At 40.0% G+C, this 6,701-nt stretch overlaps 1 pseudogene; it reads left to right on the forward strand.

Moving 5' to 3' along the window:
• The window catches only part of LOC139580288 (microcephalin-like), a 33,851-nt pseudogene extending 27,202 nt beyond the window's left edge, over positions 1–6,649 (forward strand).
• The last annotated feature ends 52 nt before the right edge of the window (positions 6,650–6,701 follow it).

The raw sequence follows: 6,701 nt of genomic DNA on the forward strand, positions 1-6,701 counted from the left end.
CACAGGAGCAGATGCATTAATTAAACACTTCCCGCCATATCCTCTTGTTTGCATGAGAGTGAGAGCTTTATGAACAGGTCAGGGAGACAGATGGGCAGATAGTATAAAGTAATTACCATATTTTTGTGTTCTCACAAGCCGATGGCCGATCATCTATTCTGGATGCAGCTGCCTTCTTCCAGCAAAGTCTGCAATTGCAATATCCATCCCTACCCACTGTAAATATTTTTTCCCCTGTCGACGACAAAAGCACAGGCATTTGTCTAAGTATGAGAATGTTGCGGGAAAGAGACTATTTCTCTGTCGTCACTCATCCCATTCCGAGCTCTTTGCTCAGTCTTAAGAAACATTAGCTCTTATTTCCTGTCATTCTCCAACTCTGGGCTGTATCAGGGTCTTGGTTACATATGAAGGGGTGAGATCCAGTATGTTTACAGAGGGAGAAGAGTATCTGGCTGAAGTTCTGGGGACATTAATAAAGCTCATCCGTCCACTTCATGTCATCTTAATAAGATGCTAAATCTCCATTAATGTGACTTAAAATAAACTGATCTTGGCTTCACAGAGCCCTGTTGTTTTTTTTCCTGTGTGGGAATGAAGTAGTCAAGGTTCTTCATCTAGTCCTTTTTCAAGGCGCTTCTTTTTTCTTTATCACCTCTGATCTTGGCAGCTGTAGACAGGCAGCTGTGAAACTACCATAATCACAGTACTACACAGTAGCCATGTCTGAAGCCAATGTAATTTACCTGACTATTAGCTTATTGTACTGTAGTTAACTTAGAACCTTCAGAGGTGCCTGGCTGTCGCCAGACCACGTTCTCCTCTTGATTTCCCACCTTTGATTTGAGAGGATGTGTTCCCTGCATCCTGTCTCAAGCCTTTCTTAGACTAGCATGGAGTATCATGAGGAGAAAACGGTCCCAAGTAGTCTAGTCAGTTGAAACCAGACAGGTTGAAATAGTATTAAAAAACATTGTCCATACTGCTAAAATATTGTGGTTTATTCAGGAGCTCAAGCATGGTTTGATACGTATTTATCCATAGGGAGGGGACATAGACAATAAATGTTGTTGGGAAAACTGTCTTCCAAGGAGGGGCAAGGATTATTTATTTTTTATGCTGGCTCATTTTCAAAGGTGCCAATGAACTCTGGAATGTGTGCTTTGTTTTAACTTAGTGGTTGATTTTTGGTTGTGTGTGTGTGTGTACAGTCACCCTCGGGAGATTTTACATGGTCGGCTATTCAAGGCTTTCAGGTAAAGTAGAGCGTGACATGCTACTTGATGAAGGGAGGTGCATAAGCGCTATAAAAACCATGACCATTTTGACATCTCTACAGCTACATCTACTTGCATGCTTGATACATTTCAGGAGTTCTAGATGTATAAATAAGTCCTGTGGTTTGACATGTAGGACATTAACATAATGCTGTTCATGCATATACTGAAACACATGGCAAACATAGCTGGTTTACATTAACCTTTGGCTTGAATGGATGAGAGATCAAGTTGGGTCGGTGCAAAGTGAGGGTCACACATTAACAAACCTGACAAGAGCCCCTCTCAGTTCTATGCAGTTCAGTTCAGTAGTTGAGCTCTTCTAGTGACGACAGACATAAAACATAAAATACTAATAACGAGGCTGATTTGCTTTATACACAAGGCTGATTATTACTTTTAAATAATTTAGCAATATTTAAACATGACTTATGGTGTATTGCGTTTATTATTTTCAAGATGAGCCAGCCTGTTAAGTATAGTAAAAATGTTTTACAAGTCATTGTCTATTCTAATGATGTGAGCTATATTAAACCGCTGATATCACACACGGGGCCATGCAGGTGGTCTACAAAGGAAGTGAATCCGCTTGGAGGATGTTTTGTCTTAAACCCCAGGGATGTTTCTCCATCATTGTCATCTTCCTATTGCTCCACTAGCTTCATTCTTCATTTCCCTTAACACTGAAGCTCTACATATTTCACATCTGGGTGAAACAGCTAGTCTCTCTCTTTGATTGACCGTTTTTTTACTTTGAGACCGGTTTTACAAATATTCCAAAGGTCATATAACCTTTTTAGGTATGTTCTGTGTGTATTTTTAAGCATCAGTTTCTGTTACAATGCATTGCATTTGTCTTCTACTCATACTCAAGTCCCAGCACACACAAGAAGCGGAATTACAGGAAGTGAAGTGAGGTAACAGAATGTGAAGGAAATGCAGCACGTTTTAGGCAGATGACCACAGAGGAAGGCCGCTTTCAGAAAAACGAGTTGGTTCATGAGTTCCAGTTGAATCGCTAAGCCATTAGATGTGTGGCCGTCTGATTGTCTGTCAGTCGTTTCATGTCTGGAGGAAGCTCATCAGGGGGAAGGAGGTGACTCACACAATGACCTAGCCTATTTTATGCCGGAATTGTGATCCAAAGCACAATCCACTCATGCTCCTTTGTGGATGGTAAAAGTCTATATCAACACAATAGGCTACTAGTAGTAGTTGTGTATAATGTAGAGGTATTTATTGTTTATGAAATAGTTTGTTCTTAGGACACATTTTAAGATAATTAAAGACAACTTATTTTCAAAGATGCACATAACTGCTCCATGGGCGCGCAGTGTGGCAGCCCCCTGCACCTCTCCAACCTGTATACATATGCATGTTTTTCGGAGGGTTTGAGACAAAGCGTATGTCGAATTTCTGTTGGACCCAGCTGACGAAAGAAGAGACCTTAAACTTGTTAAGATTATTCTTGGTCTCTCAATAATCATTCATTTATTTGACTCATGAGATTTAAACAACTTGAATGTCTAGTTACTGCAAACCTGTGATTTTGATCAGCTGTTGTAGCTTAACCTTCTCATAAAGTAAACCCAACTGTCACCTTTTTTGAGGACTGCTTTTGTGACCTGTTTGACTGCACAGAATCTGCCAAGCAGCTGTTTTACATTGGAACCCAATTTTAGAAAAACCACAAACTCAATGTGTTTCATTTTCTGAATTTTTGTTAATAACAACCAAAATGTTGACAGCCACGGAATAACTTCGAATGTCATAAAAGGAGAGTGTTAAGACGAATTACATTTCCGAAGGAACATAATTTGAAAGAAATCCAACCCCCCCCCCAACACACAATATTTTCCAATATAGATTAATACATATATATAGGATCTTAATTTGACCAGTTTCTCACAGCAAAAAAATTATCCTACAGCAATAGGAAATGTTAATTATTTGTGTAGATGATAATTTATGGACATTTTTGTAGGGGTTGATACATTTTTAGTTGGGTCAAGCCTGAAATATATAAGTGGAAATTACAAACTTTAGAAGCCCTTTTGAACCTTGAATACACTACAAGTTAGCATTTTCTGCTTTTCAGGAGATTTCCTGCAACAACAGGGTGATACAATTAAGATCCTACATCTGTAAAGACAATACATTAGTTCAGAGTAATAACTTTACAAAGATAGACTTTCTTTAGGGTTGAGCTTTATGCTAAATATTGTGGCGTGACTAATGAGTTTAAAGTTATATTGAGTGTCAATTTTTGCCAGCTGTATATGCCACAGTTAGCCTACTTCAAATAATATGAGATGTCTCCTGATTGATATTCAACCAATTGCAATGCTTCCTTAGGCCAAGTCTGTCACAAATCTCTTGAGAATCAATGCTTCACTTGATTCAAATCAGTGTTCCCTGATGAAAGACACAGTTTTCACTGATAATCCTCATGTCTTCATTATGAATCCACCCCAAGTATCACGCCCCATGAAGTGAACAATGTACTTTAATGCTCCGTTCACTCTCCCTTTGAACCAAATGTTATTTTATAGTATTAGTGATAAAGAGGCTCCTGCTATGTACAGAGGAGGACCAACATGCTTTAAAGTCTGAGAATGGCCTACCAAAAAAAAAGTTCCAAAAGGTCTAATTCAAGGTAAAGCCTGTTTTCTGGCACTCATTCATAAAGCAGCAGATTGGAGCAGCACTCCAAACATCCCCTGTAGCTGAGAACTCCACTCTGTAGTCTTAAGACGGAGCACAATGTCAGCGAAGACTGCCTGTATGTTCTCATTCAGTGCTCTCGGGCAATGAGGATGGACAGCCTGGACCGCAGCCCCAGGAAGTCAAACAAGGCGCGGAGAATGGCATTTTATTGAATCTTTGACGTATTACTCGGCGCAACTGCAAGCTATGAGCTGTGTCAGCCAATGTCATCCACTCCTAGAGGCTGTGGAGAAGGGCTATTTGTCCACCCCTAGAGGCTGCGGAGAAGGGCTATCTGTCCACCCCTAGAGGCTGCGGAGAAGGGCTATTTGTCCACCCCTAGAGGCTGCGGAGAAGGGCTATTTGTCCACCCCTAGAGGCTGCGGAGAAGGGCTATTTGTCCACCCCTAGAGGCTGAGGAGAAGAGCTATTTGTCCACCCCTAGAGGCTGCGGAGAAGGGCTGTTGCTTACACAGAGATGTGGACTGAGTCCAGGGTGACCAACGTGTCCTCATAGTGAAATATAAATGTCTACCTGGTCTGAGTAGGGGATCACCTTTTAGATTAAGCTTAATATAGTTACCCTGTTCTACTCCTTGTCGGACCCCCAAAATATGCATCGTTATAAACCTAAGACATTAAATCCATTGCTCAAATTACACAATGGAAAGCAGTAAACAAAATGAGTGGATACATATTTTTCCATGTGGTTAGCTTGTTCATATTTTCAATCATTACAAGTCAATAAGCATGGCCCCAGATTACAAAAACCACATCATTCATCACGACTCCTGTTATAACATTATTTTACTGCTAAGAGGTTTTATGGTTCACTCTGGCAGGCAGATGTTCATTTTCAATTCAAACCTCAAATCCCTTTCACATATCATGTTGTATTTCACATATGTTTTATTTAAATTCAACATTTGTCAAGATACCAAGTTAGTAGATTGTTCAAGTGGAGAAATACTAGACTGGGTGAGTTTGGAGTCAGATGGGGGTCAAGCCTTTTGGAGGGTATTTGATTATACAGGTGATGACAGCAGCTCTGTTTGTATGAAATGTGGTTATCCCTATACAGGCTAAAGGAAGACTTGTTTACAAATTCAAGGTGTTTTTCTGCCCTCTCCTTGTGAAAAGAGAACACTGCAACACACTGGTTGTGACAACTAATGGTCAGCCAAACAAACAATACATATACAAAATGTACATTGCTGAATAACTACTCTTTTAGCTATATTAAGATGGGCTCTTTTTTTTTAAACACTGCAAACAACTCCCCTTTCTGGGAAAATACATACCACCTTAGACTCTGTCATGTCTCTCCTCCCAGATCTGTAATCTGAAGCAGCTCCTGTCTGCAGGGGAGTGCCAGCAGGACCTGTTCCTGGGTCAGCCTGCAATGTTTGTCTCCCGGGACGCCCAGCCCCCAACCCACAGCCTGGTGGAGCTTATCGAGCTGTGTGGGGGCACAGTCTGCAAAACGGTCCGGCTGGCAGGCCTCTGCATGGGGAAGTACAAAGGCAAGAGACCAGATGGGAGCAGGATTCTCTCCGAGCAGTGGGTGCTGGGTAAGATGTCAGGCCAGTGTTAATTAATATGTAGCCCTTTACACTGCATCACGTATACAGGTTGAAAATAGCATATTTGGTCACTGATAAGTGCTTAAATGGGAACAGTGGCTGAACACTAACATACTATACATTATGTGAGAGCGGGCTCTAGGTCTCTGCTTTACGGCGGGATTCAACTGACAGACGTTCTAAGCAGGTGTAGCACCCGCAACTTGTTGCCCCCGTCCTGCCCGCAAATTGGGTTACCTTTGCATATTGTGGTGTTGTCAAGGTGATTTTGTAAATCAAAAGCAGGATGTTATGTCATACAAGCAAACCACACACCTGTGAGTAAAACATTTGAATTTCACATTTCTGTTCGAGAACTCATGTAGACTACAAGTAGAATGCACATAAAATCAAGAGTATAGTGTTAGGATTCGGCCTTGTCAGATGAACTGTTGTGTCCTCACACTTGTTCTGATAATTTCCGCATTATCTTAAAATTGTTCCCTTTTCAATTGCTACCATGGTATTCATACTGTATGCGTCTCATATTTTTTCTGTTAGAAACATTTAAATGTACCCCTCCTAAATATACTTAAGTATCAAATGTAACAAGTACTTTTGGGTGGTAGGGAAAATGTATGGAGTAAAAAGTACATTATTTTCTTTAGGAATGTAGTGAAGTAAAAGTTGTGAAAAATAAAAATAGTAAAGTACAGATACCCCAAAATACTTCATAAGTAGTACTTTACACAACTGTATACTGTATAGATCTATCTATTACAGCAGCATGAATCACAAGGATAAACTATGAATGTAACCTTTTCTTAACTCTTTAGACTTTTATTCAAATAGTATTTTACTTTTACTCAAGTGTGACAATTTAGTACTTTTTCCACCACTGACAGTATATTTGATACGATTTGTATTTGACAGTGTGGTATTAACGTTTAGCTTTGGTTTAGAATATTTATGGGAAATGTGACGTTTTTACTCTCCGTCTCATTATGCGTTTTAAACAACCACATTACTTTACTTCCATTTCCTTTAGATTGTATCACACATCTAAAGCAACTTCCATATTTCTTGGTATGGAAATCCCAGTAATATGAAGTTGGACTAGGAGTTTGCTATGCATCAAAGATGGTTACTTATACAA

This window comes from Salvelinus alpinus, chromosome 7 (assembly GCF_045679555.1).
Source record: "Salvelinus alpinus chromosome 7, SLU_Salpinus.1, whole genome shotgun sequence".
Taxonomy (NCBI): domain Eukaryota; kingdom Metazoa; phylum Chordata; class Actinopteri; order Salmoniformes; family Salmonidae; genus Salvelinus; species Salvelinus alpinus.